Consider the following 16948-nt stretch of genomic DNA (forward strand, 5'->3'; position numbering starts at 1 on the left):
ATTTGCCATTAAAGGACAAAGGAGGAAAGCAGACAGGCAGTGCTAAAGCCGGAGGCGGATAGCTTTTGTCTTCTTAGTTACCTAATCCAGAAACTAATGGTAACAATGCTCTCCATATTTGTTTGTTTTCAGCGCAGAAGCCTGATCCACGACTTCTAGGGACAAACAGGTTTTTCTTGGTGAGTGAAATTGGAAATAGCAGGTGTTTGTCATGATGTTGCGATCTGTTTTAGTGTTCATTGATATGAGTGGTTTGAGGGGATTGTTCCTCTTTGTTCTCCTACCCTGTGCTGTTTACCTCTGCTTTCTCTAAAATTGACTACACTGAAACCAGCACCGGTGAGAGGCAACGATGATGTGATATCACCCGTGCTTCCTGCAGATGATGCTCAGTGTGAACCTTCCCATCCCTAACGCTGTGGTTGGAAGTTGAAACCGGAGGAAAAGTGCATATACTAAACCCCTTTTGTGATTGCAAGCCACAAAAGTCAGATACAGCTAAATGTTAAAAAAAAAAAAAAAAAAAAAGTAGCAAATGAAAAATGTGGAATCACTTATGTTACTGAGGAAGATTTCACCACTCAGTGTCTCTGAAAAGGGAAGTCCATCAGGACAGAATTCAAGAAGGGACTCTAAGGAGCAGGTACCAATGGACAGTCTCTTCCAGGGCATTGCCTTTGTACTGATCAATTCCAATCACTTTTAGTCGTTTGTCCCTCCTGTCAAAACTCACATTCCTTCCAGAGTTTAGAGGAAGCAAGCACCTTGATACACTATCCCACAAGACTACAAGGAATGTGCCAGGGGCAGCTGCACAAATGAATAGCAAGTGCTGCTATCTTCTCTTTTTAGTAGAGGGGAAGGGATGCTGGTCAGACAAAAGCAACCGATGTTTCCTTCAGGAATTTGTGTTTTTATCCAGTACTCTATTTGAATTCATTTTCTTTACCCCAGCTTGTATTAACATATTCATTAAAGTATCACAGATCCTGGCTGCAGTACCAAAAAAGCACACATCAGGACACTGGCTGACCAGAAATAGCAACAATAGGCCTATTGTTGCTTATGTCATTTATGATTTACTAACACCACCCAGGTCATATGAATCTAATTACCTGGAACTAAGGGTACAGAAAAACTGACCATATTTTTTGAATGGAAGAATTTATGAGACCCCAGATCTATTAATCTGAGAAGGGTCAGGACCAACCATGTCAATCAGTACAACTCACTTATTGTATGCAATGATCATTTAGAATTGATTTGGTTGAGACAGATTATGGGTGGGGTTGGACAGCCCTTAGCACAGATGGCAATTCACTAGGGCCACCATGACTCTATTTCCTGTGATTCTCAATGGAGCCAAACAGAATCAGCCATGTGCAGCACAATTCACAATTGCAAAGATGTGGAAACAACCCAAGTGCCCATCAATACATGAGTGGATTAATAAAATGTGGTATATGTATACCATGGAGTATTACTCAGCTATGAGAAACAATGGTGATCTAGCACCTCTTGTATTTTCCTGGATACAGCTAGAACCCATTCTACTAAGAGAAGTATCCCAAGAACGGAAAAATAAGCACCACATGTACTCACCATCAAATTGGTTTCACTGATCATCACCTAAGAGCACATTTAGGAATAACATTAATCGGGTGTTGGGCAGATGTCGGGGGTGGGGGGAGGGGATGGGCGTATACATACATAATGAGTGTGATGCACACCGTCTAGGGGATGGACACTCTTGAAGCTCTGATTGGGGGGGCAAGGGCAATATACGTAACAAACTTTTGTACCCCCATAATATGCTGAAATTAAAAAAAGAAAAAAGAAATTATTTTAATTATAAAAGTAAAAAAGAGATATTTTGACAGAAAGAAAAAAAAGATGTCACAGATACACATCTATTAGAACAGACAAAAAAAATTTTTTTAAATGGCAATATCAAATGATGGTGAGGATGTGGGGTAAGTGGAATACTCATACATTATTGTTGGGAATACCTGGAAAACAGTTTGGCAGTTTCTTATAAAATTATTAATAACTATTCATTTATTATAAGAAAAAAAAGAATCAACCATGGATGACCTCGGTGTGCTTCACCTTTCCACATGGATAGTGTCAAATGTGCTTAAGTCATTGTTAGTCTTATTCATTTTAGAAATGCAGTCATGTTGACACCATGCACAAAAATAAATTTATATTTATTACAGATTCACTCTGTTTGGCTCTCAAATACAAAAGATTTCCCCCATCCCTCTTCCCGCTTTGTTTCCCCTCCCTTCCTTCCCACTCCACATCCCCCTCTTCTCTGGGAGGATGGCCCAATCATCTCACCCCTGTAGTCCAGAGTGAGTCATCAGAGTCCCGTGGCAGTTCCTACCCGCAAATTCATTCAGCACTAACAGTGTGCCACTCTGTGTTAGAGTTAGCTTGTCCTGTGTACATGTGTATTATAGCCCCCCAGAGTGTAAAGTTTTAGAAGACTCTTTTTGTACTAGATTCTCTTTAGTGGCTACTGTCCCTATCAACAGTAGTCAATAAATATTTGTTGATTGCTTAATACTGTTTATGATCTCAGTTTCTCTTGGAAGATTAATCCGTCTCAGAACCAACCCTGAATATGGGGCCATTGAACGTTCCTGTGGAGGGATAGGAAGTGGCTTTGTTGGAAAGGAATATTCCTGGAGAATGCAGTAAAATGCAACTAACGTCTTCCATTAAGGCAAGGGATTGCAGTTCCTTAAACAGAGGGGTACTTGGGGACTGTGAAAAAGACTGAGAGAGTAACAGACTCCTCAGACTGGTGGATGCCAATTACTAGAAACCATTACTTCTAGAGTTTGCCTGAAGCACTACTTCAAATGTCTATAGCCAATGGTTTTTGAAGCAAAGGCTTGAGAATTGTCTTGAATAGATTAAGAAACTTTGTGAATTAACAGAATTACACTATGCTTTTACATCTCCAAGATATCATCAAGTATATTGTGTTTCTTTGATGACTTTATGGCTTAGTTAACTTGTGACTTCTAATAAAGGAGGAAGTCATTGATGAATGGCTCTAAATAAAAGTCAAGGTAATGGGGTGGAAATTTAATAACACCAGTAATTTTCTCTCCTAATAGCAAGCGGAATTGTGATTAATGAACCTGCTGAGTAATGGCAATCTGTCGTGTTTAAACAACTGTGTTTGTAGATAGCACTGGTACGTTAACAACTGACCACATCAATTTTTTGAAGAAAACTCGATTTCCATCTGTGACTTAGTTATAGGGGAATTTTTGCTTGGTGATCAGATTTCTGAATTTTACTCAGGGGATTTCTTCCCCTTGTCTTTTGACAAGTAATAAGGATTAAAAGTAATTTAAATCAAAGAACTTGGCCAGCCTACAGCTTGTTATTAGTAATTCTACTTAAAGTATTCCTTTGTTTTTCTTTAATATTTACTCAGCTGTGACTGAGTATTTTCACTTAATAGCATTAAAGCTGATAAACTTGAATCAGTTATCCATGTCTAAATATTCTAAATGGAATTATTTTCACTTCTAAAGGAGTTTACATGGTGATATATGTAGTTTGGATAAAAACCGTCTTTTACGTAACAAACGTATTGTGGTACTATGCTAGAAGTTAATATATGATATGATGGGGAAAACCTAAATAACTTGGAAAACTAGAATCATAATTCTGCCAATTTCCACCTCCTGTGTAACTTCTATAATGCAAAAGTCTTCACAAAATCACAAAATTGTATGTCACTACCTGCACATGGGGACTGTTTGACTTCTCCTCCCTCCCTTCCTCCATTCCAATACCCTTAGGGCCTGTGGCAAATCACAGTGAGAGCTGACACGGTGAAAGTGTCTACGGTGTGGGAATGAACATCACAGGAAGTAGAAAGGGACAAGGTCATGGCGATAGTGACTGCAGACAGAGAAAGGGTGATGGCGCAGCCGGGCTGGTCATGGTGGCCAGTGGGATGGTTCTGTGCTGGCACTAAGTTCTCCCCTCCTATCAATCTGCACCCCAAGTCATTGGGAGCCTCCAGAAGTTTATTTTTTCCAAATGCAGTTGCTTTTTCCTGAGTTCAGTTGAGTATGTATTAAATACATTGATTCCAGGCTGCCGCTTTCAGAGGGCCACATTCATACTCCCCTCCCCCACCCCCACTGCCTTACTATCCCCCTCCCCCTTCCCCCCCCCCAGTAGAATCTGGTTTTTATCGTGCAGCCCCAGTTGGGCAGGATCCTGACCTCCTGTGTATCATTCTCTCTCGCTTACCAACATCTTGACTCTGAGTTGGATTCCATTTGGCCTTAACAGAATCACCTACTTGCTGGTTTCCATTTTGTATGATTTCCATTGTTCTGTTGTTCTATTTAGGGACTTTTTTGATGATCTCTCATATACATTCTTCAAAAATTGTCTCCTTCTACTTGAGCAGGATGGCAATCTTGCATTTAGAATGTTACATAAAAACTCTGTGCTCTTTTCTGGAAAGAAGACAAGATTTAGCATGTACTCTGCAAGGCACTTAAGTGCCTCTTACCTAATACCTCCCAGGGTTGGAACCCCAGTGGAATTCTCGTTATTTGTGACTAATACAGTCTCACCCACAAGAATGGGATGAGCCACCATAGTAAACTATATTTTAGGGAATTGTCTGGCCCCCTAAGAATGAAACAGGCCTTTTATGCCTCTCCTTTCTTCCACGATTCCAGGGATTCGCTTTCTATTCTGCCATCTAATAAAATCATCTGGCTATTTCTTAGAAAATTTTCACCAGTCTGCAATTGCTACCAGATTAAAAAACAGTCAGAAAACACAGAAAACATGTTCAGTTATTTCAGAGATTATAATTACTTGAAAGTATGTTCTCCCAATTTTCAGGATCTGTTTTAATGATGTCTTAAAATCTTTTGTTCCTGATGTGTGGTCATTTTTTAAGGCATTCCTGTATTTATCCTACAACTATGCTAGAGTGATTCTTCACTGTGCAAAGTAATTTACCAAAGAGGTTCTCTTATCAAATGACTTCATGGTACTACTTTTAATTATCATGTATGCAAAGTAACTAATTTATCAAAAAAAAAAAGACTCTAAGATTTTTAATGACAAAAAGAACATTTTGAAAATGAGAAGACGTGTTTATTCAAAACATATGTTTATATCTGAAAGCTTTGTGAAATCAGTTTCAATACACTTTATCTTTCAGAGGAGTTTTAGGCTCACAGCAAAATTAAGTGGAAAGTACAAAGAGTTCCCATATGACCTTTCCCTGTCCCCATCGGTACACAGGCACCGTCTCGCTACTGTCAACATCACCACCAAGGTGGCATATTTGTTACAATCAATTAACCAACATTGACACGTCATTATCAACTCAAGCTCATAGTTTACCTTAGGGTTTGCTCTTTGTATTGTACATTCTGTGGGTTTTGACAAATGTTTAATAACATGTATCTACCATTGTAAGAATCATACAGAATAGGTTCACCGCCCCCAAAATCCCCTGCACTCTACCTATTCACTCCTCTCTCCCCCAGTGAAATAATTATTTAATAAAGTTTCCTACTCTGAGGTTTCTGTCACACTTGGAAAAGTCCCAATCAGCTGGAATTAATTCTAACCATGTAAACTAAAACAAAGCAAAACATCAAATTGTTTAGCCTGAAATGGTTTCTCTTCTTTCTATCTGTATGATGTACTTTCAAGAGAAAAAAAAAAAAAGAAACAAAAACTGATGAGTAGTTGTGTCCAGCTATCTTATTAAAAATTAATGGTTATTGACTCCATCTTCTGACTAAAATTATGAACCAGGAAAGTGAGATTTTAAATCTTGCAGCAATCCAGGTACTTCGAGCTAAATTAGAGATAAGCATCCATAGCACTGTCAAGATTATGGAAGAAAAGTAAGATATGGTAACCATTATAGATTGAATGTTTGTGTCCCCCTCCCCAAATTTATTTACCCTAATATTTACATATGGGGCCTTTGGGAAGTGACTAGGTCATGAAAGTCAAGTCCACACGAATGAGATTAGTGCTTTTATAAATGGGCTTCCTGAGAGCTCCTTCATCTCTTCTACCATGGGAGGACACAGTAAGAAGATGGCGGTCTGTGAACCAGGAAGCAGGCTTTCCCCGGACGCCAAATCTGCTGGCACCTTAATCTAGGACTTTCCAGCCTCCAGAACAGTAAGAAATAAGCATTTGTTGTTTAGGCCATCTAGTCCATGCTATTTTTGTTATAGCAACCCAGACAGACTAAGACAGTGACTTTCCTTAGGCAGCTTTGGAATAGCACCCTACAACTCAGACTTCCCACACATTCTATGCCCTCACCTATGGAGTGACTAGTGCTTCAGACCAGAATTAGCTTGGGATTCTCTGCACCTCGGCCTGCTGCACAAGGTATCTATGTCACCTGCATTTCCCCATTTTTTATCTAGGTAAAAAGCATAGCTCTGATAAACATTTTTTGAGTGACAACTGAAAGATATCTTGACTGTCCGAAAACATTGCATACAATTCTTAATCATTTTTAGGGGAAGCCTACTAACACGTTCTTGTTCATTAATTTCTATGATGCGGAGAGGTAAAGTAGTCACTTTCCTGCCACCAGAGGTAAGCGAAGAAGGGACAACCACTTAGCAGGGATGTTATGGGGTGCTCAAGCATCACATGAATGATTGGGCCACGTGACTTGTAAGAGTTTTTCAATCTCGACTTTCAGTGACTCCACCTAAAAAACAGAGAGCTGTACCGGAGCCTTTTTTCAACCAACCAACCAATTAAAAAAGCTTTTTCTAACATACATTAAACATTTTAGAATTATTGCTTTCCATTTTACCGTGAACATCAATGTCAGCAACTCAGTAAGTGGCCCAGTGTCCTGTGTGCCCACATTTAATACACTGAAATGGAAGGTAGCTATAAATTGCAAGTTGAGTGAATGCAGCAATCAGTCGCCACATTTTACCAGCTTTGGAAGTAGACTAGACCTGTGGTCCCCATCCCCAGGCTGTGGACCGATACTGGTCCCAGTCCGTGGCCTGTTAGGAACCTGGTTGCACAGCAGTTGAGTGGTGAGAAGCTTCCTCCGTATTTACAGCCTCTCCCCATGGGTCACGTCACTGCCTGAGCTCCACCTCCTATCAGATCAGCAGGCAGGGTCTGTGTTGATCACAACTGAATGCTTAGCCCCAGGCCAAGAGACTAAGACACAGGAGTCATCCTACAGGTATTCGTTAAATGGAGATGAAGATTCATCATCCTGGTTATCTATATGGAGAAATGAACTCTGATGAAGTAACCCATACTTAGGATCTGAATGCAGTGCTCAATATTCTACCTGATGGGGAAGACAGTGAAAAAGGAAAGAATTTGGAAAATGTATACTAATTGCTCTCGACTTGCTTGCTTAAGCAGTATTCTATGTTCACTTTGAAGCCTACATATTGCATAAATATAGATGTGAACAATGTGGGTAGAGATTATATAAAATAGCAATATATTACTTGATGTGTTATATAGAGTTAAGGAAAGCATTGGCTCTTCAAACCTTATAGGTACTTAGTAGACAGTGGTTTGGTGCAAGTTAAAGTGTTTGCTGGGTGGATTTTTGTTCATGGTTCATTCGGTTCTGGTTACAGATCCTCGTGACTGTTCTTTCTCTTTAAAAGGCTACACAGTTCTTTAATAAAAGATGGACTGAATGAACTTCCTTAAAATGATGTAAAATTTTTCATTTCTGGGTCATTTTGTAAAAAGTTCTCTCTCTTTCAGGAGCCAGACAAAAATACTTAGTATCCTTGAATCAAACAGTTCCTCTGTGTGAAAAGAAAAAGGGATAAATAGGAAAGAGAAATAAGAACAATCATATTTTATAATTTGAACAAAATCTGATCTTGGCATTGGTTGTACTAAGCTGAGCCTGGCCAGAAAGTCTGGGAACTATAGTACCTGCTGCTGTCTTGAATGCAGGCTTATAGAGAGCCAGATCCTATTTTATCTTTTTTCAGAGACAAGGTCTCCCTCTGTCACCCAGGCTGGAGTACAGTGGCAGGATAACAGCTCGCTGCAGCCTTGAACTCCTGGGTTCAAGAGATCCTCTCACCTCAGCCTCCCTAGCAGCTAGGACTATAGCTGCATGTCACCATGACTCACTGATTTTTTTTTAAATTTTTTTTGTAGACATGGGATCTTGCTGTGTTGCCCAGGCTGGTCTCAAACTCCTGGCCTCAAGCAATCCTCCTACCTTGGCCTCCCAAAGTGCTGGGATTACAGATGTGAACCACCATGCCCAGCCTTAGACAGCCAGATTTTATGATGGCTTGCAACAATTTATTCAATCAAAAATTATGATAATTTAAAATAGGAGTACAGTACAAGAAACCTGTTAGTTTGAAGTCTTCTACTCCATCATCATTTATTTTATTTTTCATAAGTCTATCTATGAGTTTTGGAAATTTCATTTGTCTTTTCTGCCTAATCAATATTTGCTGAGGATTAAATCTTCATCCACAAAGTTGTTCTCTGTCAAGAACATTGGTTCAATATTTAAATTATGATTATTGCCCCAGGTAAGAACTAATTTGATAATTATATTGGACCAATGTTCTATATTTGTTTAAGTAGCCAGTATTAACTTATTTATATAGCTTTAAGAGAACATTTTTTTTTACCTGAAAAGAAAGGATCATCATTTTATTGTGAGTTTAAGTTGCAATATGAACCCTAAGTTGCTGGCACTATAGAACTATTTTCTAATGCCTCATCTTCCAAATAAATACATCCAAATAATGTCCCATTTAAAACAATTTAAAAATCACCATCCCTGGGTCAGGCACAGTGAGTGGCTGATGCCTGTAATCCCAGCACTTTGGGAGGCAGAGATGGGAGGATCGCTTGAGCCCAGGAGTTGGAGGCTGCAGTGAGCTATGATTGCACCACTGCACTCCAGCCTGGGCGACAGAGCGAGACCCTGTTTCTGTTTTTTTTTTTTTTTAGACAGATTCTCACCCTGTTGCCTGGGCTAGAGTGCCGTGGTGTCAGCCTAGCTCACAGCAACCTCTAACTCCTGGGCTCAAGCAATCCTCCTGCCTCAGCCTCCCGAGTAGCTGGGACTACAGGCATGTGTCACCATGCCCGGCTAATTTTTTCTATATATTTTTAGCTGTTCAGATCATTTCTTTCTATTTTTAGTGGAGATGGGGTCTTGCTCTTTCTCAGACTGGTCTTGAACTCCTGACCTTGAGTGATCCTCCCGCCTCAGCCTCCCAGAGTGCTAGGATTACAGGCGAGAGCCACTGCGCCCAGCCAAGACCCTGTTTCTAAAAAATAAAAATTGCCATTGCTTTTTATTAATATAGACATTACTGAAAATCACACATATATACATAGTGTGCACAGAAGAATTAATTATCCATTATTGACATCCCAGAAAAGATTCTCTCTAGTGGAAATACTGAAGAAAAGAAAGTAAGGATTTAATGTTAATCTATTAGAAGCATTCTTTCTATATTCGTACCCATTTTTACTCCCATGGGGTAAAGGCCCTGGGATGACGCCAAGCCGATTACTTGGGAAACGAAGCGAAGGAAGCCCAGCCACCCGCCTTCTCCCCTTTCCGACCTCTGGGCCTGGAGTGATGAGCAGGGAGGGGGGTCTGCCTCTGGGCTGGAATTCAAGGGTGGGCAGCACATCTGCTTCCTCCTTCTTTCTGCCAGAAATTGGCCAGGACACAAGTCTCTGATGCTCGCCTAGACTCTCACTCCCTCTCCCAAGAAAGTGTACAAATAAAGGACGTTCTATAGGGAGGCTCGTCCAGAAAGATCAGCCCGTGGTCTAAACCTGCCAAATACCCGCGGCAAGCTGACACTACGGAGAAGAGAACATAAAGGGAATTACCCACTCGGGAAAAAACAAAGTTACAGAGCAAACAAGGCACGGGGCGTTAAAAGTGTAATTAACGTCTCCAAATTTAAGAGAAGAAATCACATACATGAAAGGCTGTTACGTATTTTAAAAAACACTTAGGGATGGTTTTGGAAAAACACTCAAACCGTGGTTTTCCTCCCACTGTCACACAACAATCATCAACACAGAAGACTTTCCGTGACCAAATGTGGGGGATTTTCCGCACACACCGGGCAGCAGACACCAGCTGGGTGTCCTCTAACTCAATGCCGACACTATCTGCCTGGAGATATGGTCAGATCCCACGGGGTGAGGGCTCAGTCCCCAAAACTCCCCTTTCAAATGCCAGTCGTAAATCCAGACTTCTAGAACTTCTGACCCACCGGCTTCAACTTGGGGTTTCCACAATGCACTTTTTGAGTTTGATTAACTTGCTGGGTCGGCTCACAGAACTCGGGGAACACACTTACTGGTTTATTATAAAGGGCATTACCAAGGATACAGACAGAGATGCGTAGGGCGAGGTGTTGGGGATGGGCACACCACCCTCCAAGAGCCTCCATGTGTTCAGCTCTCTGGAAGCTCCCCAAACCCAGTCCTCTTGGGTTTTCATGGACAACCGTGTTGAAATGTGATTAGCCTCCAGGGTTTGGGGCAGGATCCTCACTGGAATGAGGGTCTTTTGACCCACAATCAAAATAGAGCCCTGCCTTTGGGACAGGTGAAGGCCAGAGAGATTCTATTTCCTGAGGCCTGTTCCTGCCGCCCAACACACTCAACATTGTAACAAAAGGCTGTAACCAGGGCTATGGCGGTTTTGAGCCAGGAACTGTGGACAAAAACATACACACAAACACACACACACACACACACACACACACACATGTAACAATACAGGGATCTTGGAAATGAAATATCTAGTTGTTTAAAAGTCATTTGAGGCCATCAACAGATAAATAGATAAACTAAATGTAGTGTAGACATACAATGAAATATTTTTCAGCCTCAAAAAGCAAGGAAATTCTGGTGTATAGCTGCAATATGAATGAACCTTGAGGACATTATACTAAGTTAAATGAGCCAGACAGAAAAGGACATTATTGTATGATTCCACTTATACGAGGTCCCAGAATAGGGAAATACATGGAGACGGGAAGTATAATGGAGGTTAGCAGGGTCTGGGGACAGGAGGAAATGGGGAGTTACTCTTTAGTGGGTGCAGGGCTTCTGTGTGACATGATGAAAAAGATCTGGAAATGAATAGTGGTGATGCACAACATTATGAATGTATGTGATGCCACTGAACTGTACACTTAAAAATGGTTCAAATGGTAAATTTTATGTTTTGCATATTTTACCACAATAAAAAAAGATCACTTTGGGTTACAGTGAGAATGACAATAGCAACCGATGAAGAATTTCACCCAAAGAGGCATAACAGACACATCTAAAAGTCCTAATGTTGGTCCACGTGCATTTCATTAACGTTATTGTCATCATGCTTCATTAACTTTTCCACCAAAGACATCACCCTTGGGGGCCTGAAGAATTCCGTCTCCCTTCCCCAGCCCACAATGGGGCCCAGCCCAGCGGCACAGGCCGTGCTGGGGGCCTGGGCTGGAGCCTCACCTGTGCCTCCTGGTGCCTCCGAGGGGCTTCCTGGGCAGCCCAGAGCCACCGGCAGCCATTCAGCAACCTCTGCGGTCCCCAGCAATGCGCCTCCCTGGAGGTGGATGCCTGCACGGCGCAGGTTGTTCCCTTCTACGAGCACAGATCTCAGAAGATGAGAGACTGCAGAATTAGCAGTTTGATCACTCCAAAGGGCCTGAAAAATCCCCCCCTCCAGCTTCCAGTAGCCCCAGTCGAAGGCCCCAAAGCCCAGCACCCTCCCTTCCTCCTTCACACCCAAGCCTGCTCCTTCTCCCTTGGCCAGGCCTCTGCAGGGACATGTCTTGTATTGTGGTAGTTGCAGCCTTGTTCTGGGGTCTCCAGGTCCCCCAGTAGAGTAGGGATGTGATACAGTGGCTAGAGAAAGCAGCCCTGGATAGTAAACAGAAGCAGGCACTCAGCGTCCAGGGGAGCCGGTGACCCGGGACATGCAAAGGGACCTTCAAAGCCAGAGAGCAGCAGGCCAAATGCTACTCTTGGCTGGGTTTTCTCCCCTCAGCCTGGGAAAGGAGTCACAGCCTGCTAACCCAAACGCACCCAGATTTACTGTCCACAGAGGCTGACTGCCCTCACGGACTCCCCATTTGTCACCCATTATAGATGGCTCCGGATGCCTGAGTCCACCTGTTTCTTGAGAAGTCTAGTCCCACCCCTGGTAAATCCTAGCAAGCGCGGGTTGTCTGGGGTGTTCACTGCTCTGAGCTGGTGGGGTTATGGGGGCAGGAGATGGTAAACTGGCCTGCAAGTACCTCTCTGTATCAGCCCAATAAAACAATCCTTTTATTCTATTTTGCTCATTTATTTATTAAATGACTCATACGTGATCATGCAGCTGAATGTGCACGGCGCCCGCAGTCGGTCGCAGGCAACAGCTAACATCCGAGTGTTTGCTGTGTGCCGGGCCTCGTGGCCAATGCTTTGCACGGATCTCACGCTCAGAACAACTGTGCAATAACGCTGCTCTTCCTCCTGTCTTAGGAATGAGGAAATTGAAGCTCCAAAATAGTTTATAATTCCTCAAACTAATGAGGACACAAGAGGCAATGTAGGATTTGGCTCCGTGGAATCTGACTCCAGGGTCACCGGCCTCACCACTGACATAGAGGGATCTGGAGTCTAATTTTAATTCTGCCACCAACTCCCTGGGTGACCTTGTCTAAGTCGTTCATTTGTCCCAGCCTTGGTTTCCTTATCTGTAAGGAAATGATCCCTGAGCTACTTTTGAGCTGAGGGTTTATGACTATTATTTGAGCACCTGCTGTTTCTAAGGCCTTTGCTGATAAAGAGACGTCGATCTACTGCGCATGTTTTTGAGAGAACTTTCTGGTATATTGCAGGGCCTTTAGTTCAGGAGGCCTCTTTTGATCTCTGGGCTTTACTGACTGTTTACTAAGCAACCTTGAATTTATCCTACCACGTCCCAAACAAGCACCAAGTGAAAAATTTTTACTTTTCTATGCTAAAAGGACAAATCTTTTTATTAATAGAGTTCACTGTCTCTGGAGAGACTCTTTTCTCCCCTGCCCTCTGGGTTGTAGGGCTTATACCAGCTTTGGCTCATTAATCTTCACCTACTGCCTCAAACCTGCTTTCCTCTTTGGAGAATTCGATCTCAATCATTTAGAAGGCTGTTTGTCTAGAGTTACCTCCATTGATTTCCATAATATACTAAATTCATATCACTTATATTAAACAATCAGACAAACCCAATATCATCATGAGAAAATGCGGGGTGGGGTTAAAGAAACAGAATCCTGTAGTACTATATTTGGGACTCAACAAACTGGAGTTCAAATGCCAGCACCTACTATTTTTTTTGGCAGTGTGACTTTGAACAAGCCAATTAGCGTGAGCACCAGTTTCCTCAAATTTTCAAAATAATATTTTCCCCGTAATAGCAAACAACTATGTGGTGCTCTGTTCTAAGTATTAACCTATTTAAGCCTCACAATAGGCCAGGCCAGGCTCGGTGGCTCGTGCCTATAATTCCAGCACTTTGGGAGGCCAAAATGGGAGGATCACTTGAGGCCAGGAGTTCGAGACCAGCCTAGACAACCTAGCAAGATCCCATCTCTACTAAAAATAAGAAAAATTAGCCAGACTTGGTGGCACATGCCTGTAGCCCCAGTTCCTCAGGAGGCTGAGGCAGGAGGACTGCTTGAGACCAGGAGTTGGAGGCTGCAGTGAGCTATGATCATGCCACTACACTCTAGCCTGGGCAACAGAGAAAGACCCTATCTCCAAAGGAAAAAAAAAATTCCCCACAGCAAACAAATAGTTCGATATTTTATTATCTCCATTTTGTCGGTGGGTTAAGCAACTTGCCTAAGCTCAGACAGTTACTACATAAGTGGTACAGTCAGAATTTGAACACAGGGCCGGGCGCGGTGGCTCACGCCTGTAATCCTAGCACTCTGGGAGGCCGAGGTGGGCGGATCGTTTGAGCTCAGGAGTTCGAGACCAGCCTGAGCAAGAGCGAGACCCCATCTCTACTAAAAATAGAAAGAAATTATATGGACAGCTAAAATATATATATAGAAAAAATTAGCCAGGCATGGTGGTGCATGCCTGTAGTCCCAGCTACTCGGGAGGCTGAGACAGGAGGATCGCTTGAGCCCAGGAGTTTGAGGTTGCTGTGAGCTAGGCTGACACCACGGCACTCACTCTAGCCTGGGCAACAGAGTGAGACTCTGTCTCAAAAAAAAAAAAAAAAAAAAAAAAAGAATTTGAACACAGCATTTGGGTCCAGAGCTTATGCTCTTAACCATAGCAGAAACTTCATTGACTTAGCAGTGTATACAACACAAACTCCCAACTCCCTGTCCTGACTTTCACAGGCCAAGCTCCCAGGAATTTGTCATTGAGGAAGCCAAGTGCCATACTAATCAATATATGGAGTAAGGTAACTGTCTCATAACTTTTATGCTCTTAAATCCCTGGCAGAAATAGCAGCAACATTCCCTATGATTTTATTCAACTCAGAAGATTGACTTGTGACTTCTGGGCAAGACAGGACCTTTGCTTGTTCTAAAAATGTTGAGAGAGTTGAATATTGGCTTTGAACACCACCTTCAGGGAGGGAGCTGGCCTAGCTCATGGAAACATTTCTTGTGCAAAGCTTAATCACAGATGGTCCACAAAGAGCAGAGGTGAGTATTTCTTGTGCCATTAGCTCTCGGTTCCACTGAAAAGAGGGTAACTTTTGTGCTCAAGATTCTTCTACTTCCGGCTGGGCGTGGTGGCTCACGCCTGTAATCCTAGCACTCTGGGAGGCCGAGGCGGGTGGATCGCTCAAGGTCAGGAGTTCGAGACCAGCCTGAGCAAGAGCGAGACCCTGTCTCTACTAAAAATAGAAAGAAATTATATGGCCAACTAAAATATATATAGAAAAAATTAGCCGGGCATGGTGGCACATGCCTGTAGTCCCAGCTACTCGGGAGGCTGAGGCAGTAGGATCGCTTAAGCCCAGGAGTTTGAGGTTGCTGTGAGCTAGGCTGACGCCACGGCACTCACTGTAGGCCAGGCAACAGAGTGAGACTCTGTCTCAAAAAAAAAAAAAAAAGATTCTTCAACTTCCTTTAGGAATTGTTCTACCCTTAGTGCTTCACACGGGTGGTCTGTGGCCTCATACAACTCACAGAACTATCCTCTTTGGCTTGCCAAGTGTTGGCCTACAGACTTCTAAAATATTCAATTAGTTATTAACATTTAGCAATAAGGCAGTTCACATTTATATTCAAGCTGCTGGCCTATTGTAAGTCAGGATGCCAGAATTATACTGATAATATACTCCAAAAGTCACGCCTGCAAAAAGCTATAATGATGTTCAACTTACTGCTGACTTATTAAGGGATTGTTTCTTAAAAACTCCTGAAATAGTATGTGCTTAAGTGAATAAGACAGAATCTTTCATAGAGAGAATTTTCTGGATGATAATTCTTCATGAGAAAATTTTCAGCCTCCGAATTGGAATATGTGGTCTGAGATCTTTTTTCCCCTGATTTGATATTTTCTCAGAAAATATCTTACTCTGGATTCCTTTTAGATGTGCTTCACGTCTCATTATTTTTTATAATAGTTAAACCATATTTAATCAAGATCTCAGGAAAATCTAGAACTATAGTCTCCTCCATAGTGAAAGTCTATTCAGATTTAAGTGGATATGAACCGAGGTAGCAGTATCATCAAAGCCATAATTAAGAGTATTGCCTCTCCCATAAGTAATCAGTAATTACAGATTTATGTTATATTCAGCATTGCTTAGAGTGTGTACTGTACAGTATAAAAAGCATCACAATTCATCATTTCTCAACTAAGAATGAGAAAACATTGCTGACAAGCAGGTGTGCTCTCCAGAAAGAACAAGAAGTGCACATAGTAGTTTGAAGTCTTATATTTGCAATCCTGGTCCTTGTTGACCTATGACACAATTAAAATTATTTGCTGCCTTTTAAAATATTTATAAGACAACTCATAGTTTTTGTTTACCTTTAATTTTCAGAAGACATTTTAACCACAGTATCCCAAAAAGGCGGCAGTCATCTGCTGACTCTATTTTATAGGACACCCACAGCTCTCTGCCACTCAACATCACTAGGCTTTGACAGTCTCTGAAATTGCAGCTGCAAAGCTCTCTGCCACTCAAGATATCACTAGGCTCTGACAATCTCTGAAGTCACAGCTGTTGGTGACACATGGTGCTACCAACAAAATCTTCACTCTCTTGTATGTCAGTATCATTTCAATCATAATATCACATCTGCAAATCTATGTGGATTGCAATCTCAATTTTACATTTCTTTAACCCCATCTCCAAGTTGTCCACGTGACAACCCCTGGCAACTATTATTGGTTTAGGGGTGGGATAAGTGACCAAAGTTGGGCCAGTAGTACTTACGGGAAAGGGCTTTCATTCTATGAGTGGGATATCGGCAAGTGAACAAATGTCTTGTCCTATAAGCTACTAGCAGCCATCTTGAGACCTAAAGGGAAGGCGGTCTTCTCTACAACACTGCTTAAATATTTAATCAGGGCTATCAGATCCTTATTCCTATTTTTAACCAGATCGTTTCTAATGTATTTTAAAAGCACACTGATGAAAGCAGAATTCTGTCTTTCCAAATTACCAAAAAGAAAGTTAGAAATTTCTTCTATGACATTTCAACTACTAATCAAACACCCTTGTAAGCAATGTAATAGATCTCTTGCAATTTCATATTATTTCTCTTTCCATAAGTAACCAAGTTTCAACTGGCTCAAAATGATTTTGTATCAGATTTAGGATCTCTAAAAATCGTTTGATCATTCTTTCCGATCTGTTCTACTGTGTTTCACAGTCCTCAATGGCTTGTAG

This window comes from Eulemur rufifrons, chromosome 11 (assembly GCF_041146395.1).
Source record: "Eulemur rufifrons isolate Redbay chromosome 11, OSU_ERuf_1, whole genome shotgun sequence".
Lineage (NCBI taxonomy): Eukaryota > Metazoa > Chordata > Mammalia > Primates > Lemuridae > Eulemur > Eulemur rufifrons.